A 21,864-nucleotide genomic window follows, 5' to 3' on the forward strand; every position below is an offset into this window, starting at 1 on the left:
GCACCGTCACCGCTCGGCTGCTCCTGCCTTTTGAGCACGGGAATTTCCATCCGACTCGCGGTCCAAGCGGGTGCCCGGCTGCCACAGCATTCTCTAAAGGATCCTGTGGATCTTTGGGAACTTAGCTTAAAAATAAAGGGGTAGTTCTGGCTGCATTGGCTTTTCTAAGCCTGTGTTTGTGATATGGAACAAAGGTGCGTGTCTGTTGTCAGGGACAAAAAATCTCCCATTTTCTCTCTGGTTAAAGATCATCACATGATTTATTTCTTCTTTTTTCCTTCTTTCTTCTTTTCTTTCTTTCTTATTTATTTATTTCTCTTTTCTGGAGTTCCTGGGAAGAAAACTCACCGCCCGTGCAGAACTCCAGGTCAGGGCTCCACTGAAACCTCCAAATACAAGATAAATGACGTGTAGACTTTGCATTCTTTTTCTGCACAATAATGAAACTCATTTTTAAGGAATATATGAGCTTCCTCAAGACCACTAGTATCCCATAATCCTGAAAGATAATTTGTTTAGTCCTTAGAGCAGTCTCCTTTCCTGTCCATATCCCTTAATTACCTTCCATATTAATACTTTTCCGATACATATGTGTATGTGTGTGTACATGGATTCACGTAGCATTTAATTGTGGGGTTTTATAAATTTCCATTCCTATCTAATGACTTTTTACAGGCAAAGTAATTACCTGTTCTTTTTATTGCTATTATAATGATTCAAACATGCATACAAAAGCATTTAGTCCAGCTAAAGAAATGGCTGCTGTAAAATGCTATATATATTTTCTCTGCTTAGCTTTAAATTAATCCATTTTTATTAGGGTGCTTGGCCAAAAAATTAATCGGAAACTGAGTCCAAACAGATTAGGGTTTATTGCAGCTCTGTAACTCTGAAGAGTGACTTGATGGATTTAAACCATTTTTGCAATAAAAAAAAATAAGCAAACAAATTATCCTGGCTTAAAACCTGGAAAACGCTTTTTCCCTCCTTGTGCTCTGCAACTTGAGCCAGCTGAGACGATCAACTCCAACTTGGAGTCTTTCAGCAAGGAAGACTGATGAACTCTGACCAAGCAGCGCTTTGGAATTCAGCTCTCGGCAGCTGCGAGGTTTCCTGATGCCTCCGATAACGCCCGGAGCCGCGGGCAGCTCATCCCAACCCGGGCGAGGAGCTGCGGGGCCGGAGCCGGAGCCCGTGCCCTGCGTCGGGCAGCACCCGGAGCTGGGGGAGACCCATCGATTTTGGGCCATGAAGGAAGTCGTGAATCAAATATGCAGCAGGACAACGAGCAACCGAAATGTCCAGGATGCTGAACTATTCCTTCCCGAAGTCTGGAAATAAAAGGGAATTTTGTACATGATTTTCCTTTGGGTTTTTTTCTATGTGCAGGAAAGAAAATCCAACTAAAGCAAGGAGATGCCATTGCTGCCACCTTGCCCGCTAAGACGCAGTGGGTTTTGTGCCCATCTTGATAAAAGCTCTGCATGGTGGTAGGTCAGGGGGTGACGAGAGCTTCCAACACTGCTTGTGATTTTAACAGGCTGGGCAAGTATTAATTAATCCTCGACTCCTTTGGAGGAATGTTTTCTAAGACTCATTTTACATGGTCTAAATCAAAGCACAGAGAGTTTCCTTTCTAGGCTTTGATAAATGTGCTCTTGTGATTTATGTTAGCACAGTGTTCAGAGACCCCCAAAGAGACCACGGTGTTGATGCAATAGGTGTTGTGCAGACCCAGGCAGCCCATGCTCCACAGAGCTGACAACTTCAATAGCCAAGGCAAAAGCTGGAGGTTTGCACATAGAGGGAAGTGATTTGTCAAGAATATAAGAACGTGGGAGCAGATCACAGGTCTCCTTCCCTATCACGTTGGCCATCCCGGGTTCTGCTGAAGACCAGCCCCATGTACCACAGCTGTGTGTGTCTGTGGCCCCTCTAGTGAAACCACTTCTCTTTCTTAGACCTTGACACCAATATTGTGTTGGGATCCTCTTGGGGGAAAACAGGCTCTTGCAATGCTGGAAGTCCAGGGCTGAGGGACAGACAGGACTAAGGGTGACCAAGGGAAGGAAAGGTGAGAGGAGCATTTTAACATGGTGCTGTTCCGACATCGGATCATTTTTGATGACCCGATGGACAGAGTCATCCAGCTTGTCACGTCCACCCAAATACCTCCTTTCAGGAAATCTCGCAGATGATGATGCTTTTAATCCATTTTATTTTATGCTGGTTTTATGAACTTTTCAACCTTAGGAGAACTACGAAGCATTCCCTGCTCACTGTGGAGACCTTCACTCAACAAACTAAGCTCCTTTTTGCCTGACCCTTGTCTGCACTGGTGTGACTCGGATCTCCACATGCCCTTCTGCTTGCTTTCACACAAAGAAATCAAACCATTCAGGTCTAACTGCGAACCAGTCTTCATGAAGGAGCACGAGATCCTTCATAACGCAGTATTTGAAGTGCCAGTGCAAAAGGACATCTGCTCATCCTGGTTTTTAAATGATGCATTTTCTTCCTTCATCTGCCTTGTCTCTTATTCCAAGCAGTGTGGACAAGACAAATAGCCCCACTCCCCAGTATGTCCCTGTCAGAGGATGGAAGCAGTAACGAACACTGCAAATGCCTTCTCAGATGTGACTGTTGACCTTACTACCAATACAGACATTTTTGATTCACGCTGCAACTCCCTCTGTGCTCCTATGGATTCCTTCATTTGCCAGGTTATTTCTCTTTATTTTCCTGCCTTTTTTTTTTTTTTTTGTTAGCTTATCCCACTAGCAATACTCATTACTCACTGGGTCATCCCAAGTTGTCCTGAGTCGGAGCGTTGGCAGCACTTCACTTATTAGTCAGCCAACTCATGGGATCCTGGCAATCTTTTTCTCTCTATAAGGATTGGATCCAAGCTGTTCTTTGATGTTGTCAAACCATGACTTCCACTGGTCTCCCTGCTGGTTTCTTTGCTCTTTCTCCCTGGGAGTAGAAAGCCACAGGGAAGCATTTAGTGTTGTATCAGGCACGGTGCCAATATGGTTTCAGTCTTTGTTACTGTGTGGAGCAGACAGCCCGTCCGGTCCAGGTTCTATAAGAGGGGTGCTTTCATCTTATAAAAATGCTATGTATTTCTGACTTTCAGGTTGGTCCACCTACAGACCCATCCAGGCAACGTCGGCGATATTCAACCTTCCTGAAACGCAGAGGAATAACAATAATCCAAGTCAAATGTAGAGGTCGAAGTTTACTCAGAACTTATGTTTTATGGATTCAGAAACATAGAGGACAAGGTGAAATCTGCATTTCTGATGGGATACTGATTTATTTCTATTTCAATTGCCTCCTAAGGTTTGAAATATGTGGATAAAAAGGAGTCATTCACCATATCTTAGGCCAAAGTGGATGAAATTCTGGCCCCCATTAAAGTCAATGGCAAAACTCCCATTGACTACAGTGGGGCCAGGATTTCACCCTATGATTCCTTTTCTTGCTTTATTTTATTGACCTTTCTCTTGAATACTAGTGAAATGCAAATATTTTTTTCCAGCACAAGTCTTTGTACTCTATGAACTCTGCTGGATCCAGAGTACTTCATACGTATATAAGAAAAACAGTTAAAAATGAAAAAGAGAGCAGTTTGCTATACAAATAATGATCTCTCCACAATCTATTAAAAATGGCTGTGTTCAAAAAGAGATAGTGATTTAAATGGTCAGAATAAATAAAACATGCTCGAGGCTAGCATATACTCCATTAAGAACATTCCTAAGCCTGCATGGTACAGACCACACAACTTGAGAATGCAAATAGCATCTAAGGCCACCTTGGCATTTCTCTGCAGTGGCTGTGACATTACAGATGCTTTAATACTATCAGCTCTGATGTGAAAGGAAGGAGGATTTTCCCATTCTTTTGACATTATTCTGGCTAACTGTTCCCAGTAGAAAAAGTGCATGTATGTGCGGCTTCAGTATCAGCACTGAATGAATAAGAACAGCTGAGTGCAGCGACAGACACTTCCCCTATTTGTTTTCCTCCAGCTAAAGTCTGTTTCATTCTTAAAATGCTTTAGGATGTTCCCCACTGTTTTGCTATTATGAATGCAGGTAGACTTCACACTTTATGAAATTATTAGGCCTCTTGCGGCCAACCTTGCTGGTAGGAAAGAATTTCCAAGTTCCTTTTCCCAATAGTCTCACTTTTCATAGCAGTACACAGCCCTTGTCCACCAAATCCAGTTTCACCAGAAGCTTTTGGCTGGCAGTGTTCAGAATACGGAAGGATTCAGGTAGCGCAACCAGATGAGATCTTCCAACAGCATCGCAGACATTTTCCGATGGTCTGCACCTTTTAGACAACCCTCAGAACAGCTGGAGGATGTGACCACCATCAAAATGTTCCTGATTTTCCAGCCAGCACATAGAGTCCCAAGAAGTCATCTAAGTGACAAGCCAAGTTAAAACAGCTGCGATAAGAAGAAAGCAAATTCTTGACTCTCAAACTGATGTAATTCTATGCCCAACATTGTGACACGAGCTCAGCAGTGCCACTAGCCCAGTTGTGAAGGCCTCTTTCACCCCAGCCTTGATCTTCACCCGCTGCTGCGATGCTTTTCCGCATCTTTTAATCCAAGGACGACCTCATTTTTAGCAGGAAATAAAATCCAAAGGACCATCTTGTGTGGTGCTGCTGTGAGGTTTTTCCTTTACAACCAAATAAAAAATGAGGGTGAATTTTAAGTGCTCTGGGCTTGCATTTCCTCCCCTTCCATTTATTTTTGCTTTAGAAGGTGCTTTTTTAATATAAAAAAAACGCAACCGTTTTGTGGGCCTTGCTCTGATGCCTCGTGGACCACCAGTGGTTCGCAGACCACAGGGTGAGTAACGGTGCACAAGAGCTCGTTGCCTATTAAGTCCTCTGCTCTGGCTCCTTCTGCCAAAGTAACTGTTGGTGCTATCACGTTCTCCCCTGCTTGGTCAGGCTCCATCCCGCGTGGGGTGAGTTATGAGGCTCCCATCGTTTCTTTGGAGAGAATTATTTCACGGTCCCCCAGATCGCTCAGGCCAGAATGCGCATTCATGAAGCCGGCAGGATATATTTAGCTGAAGAACGCTTTGAAATTAATAAGGTCAAGAAGTCTAGGCCAAAATCCTGTCTTCAGCCTCAGCCGTGTGGTGCTGGTTAGAGCCCGGAGGAGCAGGCCGAGTGCTGGGGGCGGCGGATGGGGGTTTTGACCAGGCCTGACGCATCGCTGAATTTTGTGACCTTTGGGAAATGCTTTAACCCTAATCACCCCAGCTGGGAAACTGCGTAAACCACCAGGCCCTTGCTAAAAAGCCAGCTCCTGCATTTAAATCAGTGTTATCACTTACATAAATAACAAACAAACCATGTGGTCTGGGCTTTATTTCCTGGCTGGGAGGATTGTGAAGGCTGCTCACTCACAGAAAGCAGATTTTATACCACTTTTGCTTTACAACAAGTGCTTTACACAAGCCCCGCACTTGTGAACATGGATTAATAATATTGTTCTTTCTGAAAATATTAAGGTTCTCTGAAATGTTTCAGACAAACAGCCTAGGAAGACTTAGTGGCTTCAGCTTGTTTGACTTGGAATAAAACGTGGTTTCTAATTAGCCAATCTTCAGCAGTCTGTCTAAAAATACAGCGAGCTGCCAAATTTCACACCTTGGCCCCCCAAAAGATCCCAGTAAAAGTCTTAAAGAAACAGCCTATCCCTCCTACTGCTAGGAAATTACCAAAATATTGAGGCTTCTCTCCTCTATTCACAGATATACACATATACATATATGTATATATATATACACACACACACATATATACCCACACATATACATACACATATATACATGTGTATGTATACCCACGTAATACTTATGCATGACTAACACCCAAATCTTAACATACAAGCTTAGGGGGCCCAAGGTGAGAACATTTTCTTAATTTCCTCCAGTTTTCCATAGAAAAGGAAAGTTTCATGTATTTAAACAAGGCTCAACCATTTAAAATAACCAATGTAAAGCAGCATTTTTGTTCTTTAAATTAAAACACATGCACTGGTGTTTTGATAACCAAAATCTATGGGGAAATTAAGAAAAAAATAGTGCATAAAACATCCTGAAACATAACCTATCAAACAGCTGTTTAGGTCAAGCATAAAAGTGGTATGAGTAGTATAGCTCAAAGGGGTTGAAACTATGCTTAACGTTATTTAAAAGTTCTTAAAAATTTTCATCGCAAATCCCAAATGCACCCATAATATTTTCCTTCAGAATTTGTTTATTTTGATTTATTGTTGACCAATTTCCATGGCCCCCAAATGTCCAATATAAGTGGCTTCCACAGAGACACAAAATTATAACTGTCTTCAGTGAAGAAAAGAAATTCTTGATAATTTTCACCCAATCTTTTCTCTATATTTTGCTAAAATTCCCCACTTTCTTATTAGTTTTCTTGTTTTTCAAATTGTCATTTATCATTGTTTTTTATTAAAAATAAAAAATGGTGTGCAGGTTTCCGAGTTTAGAATTTTCCTTTAAAAATGGATGTCTTCACTTTGGCATCTTGCCTGAGAGCCGGTTCATGAGTTTGGCTCCGTCATGGGTGACTATAACCTTAACCCACCGCCACTTCTGGAGGAACCTCAGAAGGGACCAAGGATATTGAGGACCTCACGTACTGCCCCGTTCTGTAAACGGGCCTACGAAGGAGAAAGCTCCACCTGTAGATAACCAATCTTTGACCCTAGAAGGACACGGATCATTTCCCATTCACTCTCAATACTTTCTTCTTTGAAGGTACTGTTTGGAGAACCAACTTTTTGATCACAAAGATTAAAAATCTCAAATCCCATTAAAAAAAAAAAAAAAGAGCAGGAGTAACTCTTCTTGCTTCTCAAAGTGTTAATTTTCATGGTGGGTAGATTTTCTGTTTTCACCCCTAAGCAGAAATCTAATTGTCTAGCTGGCAGCTGTTCATGGGGGCCAGGACAATTTAACATCTTTTTCTTATGGGAAATGGTAGAAATGGAAGCCAAACACAAAATATGTGTTCTTAACGGTGTTGGCAGAGCCAGGGATGTGGCCATCATTTTTTATTTTTATTTTTTAGCTTCTGCTTCACATTTGAAAGCCTGGTTCTGTCTTCTTTTCTGCCTTTAATAGTGCTCAGCTGCAGGGGGAAATACTGTTCACTGTCAGCCCCAGTGGTTGTACAGCTTGACAAACCCATATGCTTTACACACCTCTAAACTGCCCTTTGGGAACTTCTTGACACTTAATCAGAGTATCTGGCACAATAAAGGACAGTGGGTTTCACTCCTGAAGACCTTTTTCAGCTGTTGCACAGCCCCAAAATTGGGCTAATTCCAGCTGACTTCAAGAGAAATTTTGGCTGGTTGAAGTCTAGGTGAGAACTCCCAGATTTGGCCAATACTAATAAAATTAGAAAATTGCAACTTGCTTCCTCAGCTAATAGTTTCCTTAAAGCCACTACCACATGTAGCCACCTTTCTCTAATATCTTTCTCCAGCCAAATCCAACTGCCGTGGTTGTAATGCCTATTTCCAGTGATGTCAATGGGCTCCTGGCAAGTGTGTCTGCAAAGGATTATTTGCTCTCCTTAAGCAATCATTCAACTCATAAATTATGACAAGAAAGTCTCTGCTTTGAGCCGTCATTTTAAAATTCTTGTTCAGGGAGATTTTCACTTATATCATGATCCATTAACTAAGCCATGTGTAGGATCCTCCATCCAGAACCATTCCTCTCCCCGAAACACAACTGCCAGGGAGAAATGAGTGTTTGGATCCATTCTTATTTTCATTTCTGGCTGTTTATTTAACACCGGAAAGATTATTGAAGATGTTATCGCAAAGAGAGTTCACTGGGGCATTTTTCTGTGACTGTGTTATTGCAAGTGCAGTCGGCTGGCTCTTATCTTCAGCTAATAAAGGTGCATTAAGCAGGAAAAATTGATCATCTGTGCACTGACCGTAATTTCGTTTGAGCTTTTTCTGTAATGTAAATATTCTATTTATTACGTCTTTTGCTCAGTTTCAAATAGTCCACTTGGCTTTGCCTGAAAGCAAGAGGGGCTTCACTCTGGAAAGGGCTAGTCGAGTCTCCTAGTTTCAGTTCTTCCCAATCATCAGCACCTCTGTGACACGATGGATCCAGAAAGGTCCACATGCTCCCTGTGAAAAGCTCTCTGGCATCCCATAGAAAATGTAAGAACCTTGCTAGGAGAAAGAAGTATTTATAAATTGGTGGAAATACCCAGATGGTCCTAAAATGTGATTTATAATCCAGTGTCTTGATGAAGACAGCAGTTCTCTGCTTCCAGTCGCCCCAAAGACTCCTGCCTGTTTGAGATGAGAGAAAATTGTATTTCCCACTGCAGATCTGGCCACATGTGATCACTCGAATCTGCCAGGCCTGCCGCGGTCTTGGAGGCTTTCTTGGTGGGCCATGGAAGCCCATCACAGCCTGGTCCCTCAGCATGGGACTAATCCACATTGTAATGAAATTTGGGATTCCTCCATTTAATACGGTATGAATAATGTGCAACAAATATCGCGCCAGCTTTAAGAATTGCCTCCATATCATCTTTTGGGCACTTGAAGTTTAACTCTACCCCTCCTTTTTTTTAATCCTCGCATTTCCAGGATTTTTAACAGACTGAGGCTGACTTTTACGGCCTGTTGGCAATTTGTATGCATTGTTACCACTCCATGACCGTATTCTCTCGGGCGACCCCACTTGAACTTGCTTCCCTGGAGTCAACGGTAGGTCCGGGAGCCATGGGTTGGGTTTAGAGCAACGAGCCCTCCATGGGTCTCCACCTCGGGACCACCCAGGAACCGGCTCGCTCGGCAGCGGCCTCGGATCTGGCGCGCACCTGTGCTCCTTGACCCGCGTTGGCTCCCCGCTCATTTCCGCTTGCCGTTGGGAGCCGTCGTGCCCCGGTTTAGCTCACGGGTACCTCAGGGACCTCCTCGCTTTCTCCCTCTCTCCTTGCAAAATCAGCAGCGGTGGTGGGGCCGACCTCGTTTGATTTAATGAAGAGCAACTGAGCGCAGCTGGTGTGCGGACGCGTCGCACTTTGCTGGAAGCCATGGGAACTCCAAGCCAATTTGCGTCCTCCAAGAGCCTGGCCCAGGATGTTTCCTATTTTAATTTTTGTGTCTGCACCTCGCGTTCCAGTTGGATGCATTTTAAACTAAACAGAGTCGATAAATAAAAACTTGTGTTTTTCACAGAGGTCCCAGAGTATTTCTGTTCCTCCACCTCCTTGCCTCCTCCCTGCTTGTCTTTTCCTGCTTGAGCAGATACTACAACTAAACACTGAATAAGCACCCCAGTTTCTTCTTGATCATTCAGTGCTTCCTGCGCTTCTGAATGGACTTCTTTTAAGAGAAGTAGTGCCAGCGTGGAGGATTTAGGTTCATGGGTGGAAAACTCCTTATGCAGAATGTTTCGCCCCAAATTAGTCATCAGTCATCAACAAGTGAGTACATTTTGCTCTCAGCTTGGCCTGCTAGAACCAAAATGCTGAGGCTTAAAGGGAAGGATGGGAACAGAAACACCTAATCAAACGGCAGCCAGCAGAAACCCCTGCGATTTGTTCTGGACCGCGGTGTGTTCAGAAACACGGGAGCTTGTGGAGGCTCCGCAGGGGAGGCAGGAGGACGCGGGACCAGGTCTGTCCTCCCCGTGAGCTGTCACGACGCTCACCTGCCCTGTCCTCCTGCTCCAGCAGCTCCCCGCTGTGTATTTAGGCCCTTTCCCAAATCTGTGACTTCAAGAGAATTTGCCTTAGTTTGAAGCACCCTCCTTTGATCCTAGTAACCAAAATCTTTATTTGTTTAAGAAGGGAATTAACTGAAAATAGTAATGGAAAAACTTTTAAACTTAATGGAACTGTAAGTGTCTGAAAAGTACTACTTTTTTTGTTTTGTTTTGTTTTGTTTGTTTGTTTTGTTTTTCTATTATTAATCCCACCCTTCTCCTGCTTTGTGAAATTTTTTGCTGTTCATTCTCACTGAAGAACTTAACTACAGGCTGGGGGTTGTGACTTGAGAGACATTCGTGTTTCAGCTCCATGCAAATTGAAAGACAAGGCATTCATCCTCACAGAGTGTTCTGGTTTGTTTGTTGTCCCAGCAATGGGACTTCTTGGCTTCAAAGCCACTGCAATACAGGTTCCAGACTTGAGGCTTTTCCGAGTCTCACTGGGTGTCCCCAGCTGCATTAAGACCCTGGCAGGTCTCCTTCTTCTCCAGTGGCCACTTCCTTGGCTTAAAACAAGCCTGGGGATCATCAGGCCTTGGTTCATTTCCAAAACCTGTTAACTGACCCTGCAGGGCTTAGTTCTCCAAATGCACAAGGAACCCAACTCTGTAAGCTCCACACAGCTGCTCGGCCTACACTGCAATGCAGAGCACATGCCATATGGCTCCATGTGGGAAATAAGGGCCTATTCCCAGTCCTGGGGGACTAAATGGGATTTTAAAAAGTCTCCTTGACCGTATGCTTCCTGGCCATGAAGGAATCATTCCTACACAAAAATTGTGTTTGTGTCTAAGCAGAGCCATGGGAAGGGTGCGGTGGGTAAACGTTTGCCTCAAAGGGCCCTGGAATAAAGGGAGAATTTCTCACACCCTGACATCTGCTGCCCAGAGTCCATCAATCTTGGACTGTAGCAGGACAGATCGCTTGTGACCGGGGGGATGGACAGGAACTAATTACCTAAAGTGGCCCTTTTGATGCAACGTGCGGCAGCTCAAATGCGACGCATCCCAAAGCCAGTAGAGAACCTCCTGGGGCATCTGAACTGCTTCTCATGCTGTCCCAGACCTTGTGTTTGCTGTGGTCCAGCTTTCCAGACACATGGGACAAAGAGACAAAAGAATTTAGGCTTTGCGTAACGTCTGCTCCAAAGCAAGGAGCTTATTCTGGGGGACATGGGTCCCCTGTAGATGCTGTGTGAAATCTGGCAGTCTCATGTAGGTTTCTGAGATATTTCAGGATGTGTCCAGGCACTACATTCAAGCAGCAAAAGCCTTTGACAGGGTCAGAGTCAATCCTCCATCCAACTTGGATGCAATTACGTGGTGCCCGCGACCCCCTGCAACCTTGCTGCAGCTTCCAGACCATTTGCCCTCCTCTGAAACGAAAGGTTCCCATCGTGACCAATATTTTCAGGATGAAGAAGATGTGAGGAGCAGATGCACCCCGGGCCCACAGCTGGCCGAAGCAGGCGAGCCCTTTCCATGAGCATTTGCAGAGGTAGAACCAGATCTAGCGAACGGCTGGGGAAGGCAGAGAGCAGAGGGGAACGAATGCACAGAAAGCCATTTGTTTGAAAACTGGGACACACATTGACCAAAAATATTTTGCAACATTCACTCAGCCCTAGTAGGAACTCACACGTTCCTTGAAATGGGCTATTCATTATAAAGCAGCTAGTAAAAAAAGAAGGGATTTTTTTCCCCCAGCCCTTAAATGTACAATTTTAGCTCCAACGAGGACTTTACGAAGTTCACGTGGAGAAACTTCACCAGAGGCACCAACTGTGCTCTGTGCTGTCTTCGGCCATGTGCTGCACTCCGGCACTTGCCTGGGACTTTACGGGACTGGTGCAAACCCTTGTTCATAGGCCCCTTGTGCCTTGGAAGCCTTGCCAAAGTCATGAGCTTTTATTAGCACTAACTTTCCATTTAGTCGGGAGGGACTGTTCCATTTGCTTCCCCTACAGTATAGCACTGGCTCCACCTCAACATTTGCACCTTATAAAGTGTTGTCATGACCCGACTAGAGCAGTTTATATAAGGCCCTTCAAGATCCCCAGTAATGAAGAGTAAATAACGGAGGAAAGCTTTCTCTCACTTTGCAGCTTTCTTTCAGTCTCAAAAGAAATAAAACAACTTACTTAACAGCATTCTTTAATCTTTTGCACCAGTGGCCTCCTTTATAGGGTGTTATACAGAGCCAGTGTAAATCCAACCTCTGTAATGGGGTCAGTGTTTCTCAACAGGTGTTGGGTGGATACAGTGTAAGATCTATTTTTTCAATAAATGTCAAGCCAGAAAGCTTGCTGTTTATACACAGGCAGCTTTAACATGTGGTTCCCTCCCGCGCTCCCTCCTGGTACCCCTTTTCCAATCTTCTATTTTTTTTTATTTTGAGCAGCCCACCTAGGTCTCCAATTTAATAAAGGAAAGCGGTGACCGACCATGGCCCAACTCTACGAGCAGGAGCAGCTCCGTGCGGCTCTGCTTTAAGCAGGACAGACTGTAAAAGGATTGGAGGAATCTTCCAGTTTTCTGGAAAGAAATCCTTCCTCTGGCCCGCGGAGGGGAAGTGCAACAGACTAAGTCAGTTGAAACGGCTCGCTGTGCTCTTTGGAGGCAGCCTGGGGCCTGATCCTGAACTCTTCGTTATTCTTTTATTTAGGCAAAATGCTCTTGGAGTCAAGACAAAGCTTGCCTGAATGAGGAGGACGTTGGTGGGCCTAAGAGCGTCAAGTCAAATCCTATTTTGGTAACATTCATTTTAGCAAGGGAAGGATTTTATGGCTCCTGTGTAACGATACAGGAAATTATACAGCAGTGGCATTGGGAAGCATGGTAACTAGCTCCACAACTAGCTCCCAATTATGCAAGTTATCCAAATAAACTTAATTTTATGCATATGACCATTGTTTTAAAACCTTTTGAACACGTCTATTTTACTGTATCGATGAATCTCTGCGTGCGTCATTTTTGGATCAAGCCAACGTTCCTTTTTGGTGGCTGCCACGCAATTAGCAATGGCCAGCAAAGCCTAGGTGGTCTTTGGGCCTGTGGATCCCTGGGTGCCAAGACCTGCTGGGCTCCCTATTCCCCAACGGGTCGGTCAGTGTTGAGCATGGATCCAGAGCACGAAACCTTCTTCATGGTATTTACTCGTGGTCACAGTAGATTGTGCTGTCTCCCTTCTTCCTCATCCAAATACCATATGGGAAATTAATGCAAAATATTTCTGTGAACATTCATTTGAATTTAGGAGGGAAAAAAAATCACACTTTGCAATCATTTGGGCTTTTTCAGCAAATTGTTTACCTATGCCCTTAACTTTAAGCATGTTCTTATGTCCATCCCCTGCTCATCGAAACATTTCAGCATCTAAATAAATCCTTATGCACTTTGCTTAATAAGGAACTATAAGAATTGAAGTTTACTGGGAAAATATTTGCGGAAAGCAATTTGCAAGGCATTATAGAAACCAGACTTTAATTTGTGTGTTCAAATATCATTGCAATCTTTCAGTGAAAAATACTATGTGGTTTATCAGAAGTGAGCAACACAGTTCTAATTTCAGCATTTCTGAACAGATTTATGGGCTGATGGACTGAAAAATTCCACATAGATTCCTGTCAAATAAGCTACAAGAACAAATGCATTCATGAACATTGCATACTGCTTATAGATACTCCATGAGCCAAGAGAAGAGCCTTTTCCAGGAACTGTTAGGTATTTATTGTTAATTTTTATCTGCTGGTGGGCACAAAAATACCAGTGGTATTTTGCAAATAAGAAAAATCTTTGTTAACATCAAATATGATTTTAATGATATTTTGTGGTTGCCAATACGGTTTTGTCTGGGTCAATGTTAGCAAGTTAAGAAAAAAAAAATGGGGAGGTTTCTTCCTGCTCTGTTTTTGTTTGGTAAACCAGAAACCAACTTACTCATTATGTATTCTGAAAGCAGCTTTAATAAAATCTGAGGAAAGGACTGCAAACATTTATATATTTCAGAGATAAATATGAAACCCTTAAATAGAGAGACAGGACATCATGTGGGCTAGGTGTTAATGACATTTTCCTACTTGCTTTCTTTTATCAGAATGGCTACGACCATTGCAGGTAGTTGGCATCTACCACTGCTTTGTCATCAAGTCCCATTGGGTTTGGACTCTGTCTCTTCCTCTGAAGGGAGGAATGTAGTCCTGGGATTGACATCTTCTCAAAACGATTGGAAAAACATGGATAGACACATCTTGATCCCGTATTTGATGTTCCGTATTTCAGAAGAGCTTCACTCGAAATGTTTGCAGGAATTTATTCATAGAAATTGGTGCATTTTTTTCTTCACCAATGAAAAAATAGGCACTTTTTCTTCTCAAAAACCTTCTAGTTACACCTTGCTCAATTGGGTACTTCTTGAAAGGAGCTCTGTGGTAACTTCTGATTTACAACAAAAGAAGAGAAATCAGTGCCAAACCCACCCCCTTCAAGACTTTCTCAAAGGCAACCTCAAGAGTGTTATTTGAAAGAGGCAGGACTTGATAACCATAATGAACTCCACCACAACCTCTTGTCCAACCATTTTAGGCTGAAAATTGATGTACTGCCTCGGTTGGCCACTGGGATATCCATTCTGGGCTGTTAGAGTAAAATCAGTAAAGCAGTTGTAAGACAGATGAAATAAGGTAAATATAAATAACAGCTGGATGATCAAGCCCTTTATTGATATCTTCCAAGAATATGGTGTCTAAATCAGGAAGTGCCTCCATATAAACACTTCTATGCTCAAGCAACGATAAAAGTGATTTATTTCTCATGAGGTTACAGTAACAGATTTTCAAAGTTGAAGGAATCTGGAGGTCATTCACTGTGCTATTGTGAATCATTTTTTTTTCTAATAAAATTATGTATGATTGAAGAACACAGTCTTGATACAAAGACTTCAGAGTTTCAGGAGGCATGAGAAAAACCAAATATGCCTGAAGGTGCAAAAGGACAGTGTTACTTTTACTTTGAAATTACACATGGGTTATTTGGAATAAGAATAATAATAAAAGACCAGTCTTTTCTAGGATTTTTTTAAGCAAGATTCAAATATAAGAGACATGATGCCCATATTCTTCAAGTAAAACTTTATGTTTTTGCAAGAAACCCATTGGTATATTTAGAGGTCACCTTACAAGACTGGAGTTAACAGGATTATCCAAGCGAGCTTCACAGTAAAGCAAAATGAAAACATTTGCATCATAAAAACTTTAATGCAGCTGTGCAGTCTTGAACCCATGTTATGCAGACAACTGCACCACATGCAGGAAAGGTACCTCTGGGCTTAGCACGGCGTTATGTGACTACTTAAACTTGAACATTGTGAAAGTGCAAATGCCTTATCTCAATATCTTGGCTCTAGTAGCAGCCAAGTTACTGTTTAAGGAGAAAGAAAAAAAAAAGTTAAAAACAAGAGCAAGAACAGAATGATTCTTTCCCTGGTTTGTTCTTCCAGCTTCCAGCAGCTTGGGAGCTAAGCAAACCAGATGCTGCATCCAGCATCTCGTATTTAGTAGCCACCAGTGAACTTATCCCCCGTTAATTTGTCTAATCCTTTCCTGAATGCATTCTTTTGCCCCCACGACATTCTGTGGCAGAGATGCTGAATAAATATGATCCTGGATATTTATTCAGATTTTGCAAGCATAAAACAAATAGTAACATAGGATTAAGCAAGTCATGATTGTGCAACCTCCACCCTCATGCATCTCAATGAGGTTTAGCTGCTTCGCCTCATTTGCAGTTTGGCGTTTCTGCAGGACAGGGGCTGCGGGTTCCTCTGCTTTGTTCACCCCTGTGTGCACAAGCATCACTGGAAAGGAAAAACGGAGCTCAGGCCAGTGGGGAGTTTGGAGCTCAGTCCTGTGCATTCTCTTCCTATGGGCAAAAAAGAAGAATTTTGATTTTCCTAAAAATTACTCATGCCTTCTCAAACTTTCGCCACAAATGCAAAACGAAATTGCAAAAAGGGGAAAATAACTTTTAAAAGGCATCCCCATTTCTATTGGTAATACTGTAGAAAGTCTGCAAGCTTTTAATTAAAAATGACCACCAAAGCAGGCACCTTTCATAAATACTGACTTTAAAAACTATAATTTTGGTTTACATAGTGTTTTGAAGGAATATTTTCAGGCAAGTAACAAGTAACTTCATTTCTGGGTTTCCTCACCATCAGACTATGTTGTAGAACTTTCTTGCAAGCAAAGAAGATGCTCTTGGTTTCAAGCAGTGTGGCTCAGGTGAGAAAGCACCTCTGAAGCCACTAATTTATACAGCCTGGTCTCCCTGGTCTATATATGTGTGGTCAAGTGAGATTTCGACACTGTGCTGATTCCCTAAGCTCAGGAACTCAAGTTACAGTGGATGTCAATAGTCATAAGAAGTTTCTTCTCAACTTAAAATGCTGAAATTGGGAGAATTTGATGGTTAAGTTCCTGAATCAGAGGGAGTTTTATTATATTTCTTTTATAATATTCCAGTTCAGTCCCTCATAATATCTTGATCTATTATTTAAGCTCCACCATGCTACATATTGTCATGAGAGTAGGGCCAATAGATTTCCTCACCAGACAGTCACAAAAGGAAAATATGTTTTAAGCCTTGCTCCTGTTCTTAGGAAGGACTTCTTGGAATTAGAACAGACTTTCAGTCATTCTGAGCTGACTCTATGAATGAAATAAACTCCCCATGGTTTCAGCTATCATGTCTCCTTCCTTGCTTTTATTTCAAAGAGTTAAAGGGACCAATTAGCAAAATTTGCACAAGCAAAGCTTTTGGTGACTTATATTTACTGGATGTTTGGAAATTCTCTTAACCAAAAGTGTGAAACAGATAGGGAATTCACACTGAAAAAAAAAAAATAGAGGAAAATCTTGAAGGGTCCAGAGCTGAGTAATCCCCCTCATAGAGGATACCAGGGAGAAGCACAGAGCCTGGAAGAAATGGAGAAAAGAGATGAATCTACAAAGGAAGCTGCATTTTGGAGGTCAGCGAGCACACGGGTAAAGCGAGAATTGCCAAAAGTCAAGCTGAGCTAGACCTTGCAAAGGATATTAAAATAAACAAAAGTTCTTTAACCAGAAGAATTAAAAGAGAACAAGACAAGACATGGGGATGCTATGAACTAAGGATGGCATTGAGATTAAAAGAAACTAAGTATAACCCCCCAGATTGAATAAATAGGTTGCATGTGTTTTCAGTAAGAGTATAGAGAATATGGGGTAAAGGCTGGACGGAAAGAGGGTCTAGGATGGAGGTTACTGCATCTGAGGTGGGAGAAAAACTTGGAGGATTCAGTGTGCTGAAATCAGTGTGCCAAGGGAAAAAAGAATAGGAAAATCACCTGGAAGAGCAGAAGAACTGGCATTACCTGGGATATAAGTAAGTCTGCCTAACTGGGGTGAGCTGAGCAATTACAGAGCCCTGAAGAGGAGCTTAGGAATCTGGAATGTGTTAAGAAAACAAAAAAAAAGATACGAAAATGATTATAAAAACCAGTTAAATAGAGAGGAATCAAAATGTGATGCAAGTTTACCCAAGGTAATTCTAACTTGATTGTTTTCCCTTATATTTAACGGTTCTCTAGACAGAGGTGAGAAAGGATGTAGAGCTTTGCATGAAGCCCTTGGTTAACGTGAAGATGATGATTGCACCAAGCTGCAACCTGGTGAGAAGGTGCTGATCAGGACCTGGTGGTATTGCCTGGATTGTGGGTTGGATTTTGGAGGTTACAGACAGTTCCCAAAAATCCAACCTGAGACCAATTTTATTTGGTGTTCTCATTAACAACTATGAGTAGTAAAGTGCAGACAACAACTAGAAAGAGGCAAAATCAACCCTGGAAACCTAATCGTTACACAGGAGGATCATCATTATCACCCAGAAAGAACTAGAGGATCCTGAAGGTCAAAGTAATAGAAAAGAGATTAAATTTAAAACTGCAAGCTATAAAGCTATACACTGAGGGAGCAGCAGTGAGAATTTCTGCAAGTCAGGATTTAGTGGTAGGAAATGACAGAGGAAAAGAGAAACCAAACATAAATACTCATTCCCAGTGGGATTATCAGCTGCCAGTGTGACCGTCTGTGAAAGGGGCAGGTGAAAAGCTAATAAATGCAATGGAGAGAGGAAAGTGTGGGTGCCACGGTGCAAGATACTGCCCTCACCTTCCCTGCTCCCAACGGAGCGGGAAGCTATGGAGATGTCGAGTGGAAAAGGGAGAAAAAGCTTTTCCCAAGAGACTTATTTAGCTTAGCAGAGATGGAGCAGGAACACGAGTGTCCCCTGAGATGGCTTCCAGGGTGAAATGCCAGAGAGGAAGGAGAACTCCTTGGATAAAGAACACCATTGGCAAACATGGCACATGCTGCCCAGAAATGCAGCTAAGAGCTGAGGAGGAAAAGTTTAGTTTGCTGAATTTGCCTGTTTCTTCAGACTAAGTCATTTCCATTGGCAGCAAGACATGTTGGAACAACCTTCCTGCAGAAGGAGCTGAGTAAGGAGCAAAGTAATTAAAAACAGGAACCGGACCCCAGAAGTTCTTTGCAATTCCTTGTTCCTGGTGTAGTAATTTGAGGCCTTGTTCAGAGCTTGTTAAATTATACAAAATTTCTTCCACTGCTCCCCATCAAGGCCAGCATTCAGTGCCTGTAACAGACTGGGGATCAGCAAGGACTAAATATAGGTACTAAATATTCTTGTGCTCTGTTACACTGGATTTCCATTCCATCGAGGTCTCTGAAGCCCTCTCTTCTCCTTCTCCCCCATGCTTTTCAAACACACACTTCTAACAGCAAATCAAGACTAAGTCCACGTTAATTTTCATGGTCTCTAGGCCAGTTGGCATAAATTGTCACCAGGCTGCTGACCAAAAGAAGCATGTATTTAACAGATAATCTCTCTGAAATGCAGTGATAGCTACAGTTTTAGAAAACCAACATAATTTTAACCTCTAACTAGTATTACGAGCAAAGCTTTACCCTGTTTAACCTTTGTGAGTCACTATTAAGACCTTATTTTCATGCATTTCTCTGTTTATTCTCCTTCCTAATTTCATCACTGACATCCAGAAAGGTTTGTAAAGAACTGATACATGGAATAAAATCAGCTTTTAAACATAGGGAGAATCCTCTTTCCATTCACACGAAATACTTTGAAATTAAATAAAACAGTGTACTCACACCAAGCTTGCGTTTGGCTTTCACAAATTATATTTTGTTGGCCCCTTTCAGCATTTTCCAAGTGATCTTCTGAGATCTCACCTCTCTGACTGAGGCAAAATCCTCTAAATTAATATGGACAGTAATAAAAACAAACAAACAAAAAAGCAAGACAGGTTTAAATGATCTTTGTTTGTAATCTCTGTCCAAATCAGCACACCAGATAGCCGCTTTATGATATGAGAAAGAAACGCGAGGCTGTCCCAACATATACAGATTTGCCTGGTCAGATATAATGAATTGCAGCCCAATATTAAGTCTGTGCAATTTCTCAGGCTCTAGATATGCTAACGAAAATCGCATGACCAATAAATAAAAAAGAAAAATCCAACAAAGATTTCTCAGGAGAAAGTATCTAGAAGTGCTATTTTAACTGCACAGGCAGATTAGGGGACAAGGTGCCTGTTCATGATTAAAGGTTGTAATTCATTCTTCCAGGCTAGACTTGACGGACACAATATGCCAAATTCCATCCGTGGCCTCAATTCGTAAAATTTGAGACCAAAAAGGACCATTAGATCATCGAGGAAACAACACAGACTCTTGCCTTTCACCCTGCTGCTTCAATATCGAGCCATCCAGTGTGTGCTTAGCTAAATCTGCCACGGAGGCACCCAGTCCCTGATATAAGGGCACTGGAAGTGGAAGCTCATTAATCCTGCAGATAAAGCTGTCCATTCCACTCTGCGACCTTGTGCTGGTGGCTTTTTCTTTTTTGCTTTTTAACGGATGACAACGTTAAGAGGCGAAACCCACCGTGCACGGGGACGTCACCGCTGGGGAAGGGTGACAGGGACACGGACGCCGACCCCTTCACAAAACGTTTCTCTATCGTTTGTTGTTGCAAAGAGCTACAGGTTGGTGGAACCCCAACATTGTCCTCATCCTTATCTCTGCCTGGGGAGAAAACCAGCACCCCAATGAAAAGATGGTCCCGGTGCTAAAGCAGAGTCTACTTATGGGCTGACCCCAATTTGGGGCACAGGGGCATCATTAACATTCGCCGTCTTAAATCTGTAATTAAGACTATCACTCAGCTTTCTGTTTTAAAACAGTGCGTTCTCATGAGAGCTCCGCAGGTTGTTTGAAATCTGGGCCTCTTCCCAGTATTTTTCAGCCAGTTTCCTGAGCTTGCTGACAGAGCTGTCTGGACGGCCACTGGCTCACATTCCTCGCAGTCTCCGCTCCAAGCCAGCTTCTTCGGGCCCGATTTCAACAAATACAGACGGACCACCACAATCCAGGGCTCAACGTGGGACTGGCACCACATGCCTTCGAGATATTAACCATAAATCAGCTGTGGCGAGCAGAGACAGATGTGGGCGTTAAGAGAACTGCCAGCTCTATGGGCTATATATGGAGGCTTAAGGAGGGCATGCCAAAGATCGCAGGTCTTTCTTTAATGCAAATTCGGCTGGAGAGGCAAGAAAAGCAGCCAATTAAGCAGCTTTCAATACAAAGCAAGCACTTTGTATCGAAATCGCAGCTGGGAGGCCTGGGTTTGAGTCAAGAGAAGGGACATGATGGCAAAGGCAAGTTGCTTTGTGTGAGTCTTGGGAGAAAGAAGGCAATTTTGGGTAAAAGGCACCTCGCACTGGGAGAGCTTCACTGCTAGGCGCATTCCCGGGATTTCTATGTCTGTATCTAATGGATGGAGGGAGCAGCCTCCAGAGAAGGGCTAGAAGCTAACCTGTATTCAGGAAACCTGCCTAAAAAGGGCACAACTGCAACACGAGCTTAGCAGGGACGTGGAACGCAGCATCAACGTGCTAATTGCTGGGAATGTCAGGGGATTTGTCACCAACACGAGCAGCAGGACTCCTTCCCCAGGGAAGCTCTATGATATCAGACCATGGGCAGCTGAGGCCCTCGGGCACACGCTTCTGAGCACACAGCCTCATCATGAAAGTATGCAACAGTCAAATACAAATATAGCCTTGTGGTTGAGGTCAACCAGGTATTCCTGACACGCCGCCCATTTCCTTTCCAAATCACTGCTGAATTTGTACCTTTTATTTCCAAGATTTTCTTGGGCACACCTCTGAAGGAGAGGGGTATGCGTCTTAGCACCCGGGCAAATACCAGGAGGTCAGGCTGGGCTATGCCCGTAAGCATCTTGCTCCATGCAAAAGCAGCTGTAAAGATTTATGAATGGGGAAAACTTATCACAGGTGCCTCAGTTTCCCTGCTCTTGGCAGGATGGGGCACTAAAGCAGCTGACTTGCAGGCACATGTTGGTGGGAGATGCTGCCGGTGTTGGTAGGACCCTGAGATGTGTCTGGATCCCACAGTGACTGGTGCACAGGTGACATCTCCCCTTCCAGCTCCATCCTCTGCAACAAAATGCTCCGTGAGAAAGAAAGACTTGAAATTTACTTCATTTCCACAGCCTTCACTAGAGCAGGGCAATGCTAGGCAGAAACTGCAGCACTGAGTGTTTTCCTGGGGAACCAGGCCATTCCAGTAGATTTTGTATGGGAAGTTTACACTGATTACAGAGCAGAAACATCTTGTTAAAACCCCTGAACCAAAAAGGAACAGAGCAGCTGGCAGACTATGGAGATAGACTCTTGTGTTGGCATCTTATTACCATTATATCAGGTGTCTTAGAAACACCTGACACACTCTCCCGAGTGCTGTTACAGTGCACCATGGTCAGATCCTGTCGTAGGAAAGCATTCCTGCTGCAGAAGGGGTTGCAAGGAGATGGAGATCGCCGCAGTCTTAAAAAAGATCCATCTGCCCCCAAAAAGCAGGTGGTGGTCGTGTCACATGGCAAACATTTCTGGTGTCTAA

Source organism: Tinamus guttatus, unplaced genomic scaffold (genome assembly GCF_059628265.1).
Source record: "Tinamus guttatus ecotype Peru unplaced genomic scaffold, ASM5962826v1 Tinamus_guttatus_pri_ptg000323l, whole genome shotgun sequence".
Taxonomy (NCBI): domain Eukaryota; kingdom Metazoa; phylum Chordata; class Aves; order Tinamiformes; family Tinamidae; genus Tinamus; species Tinamus guttatus.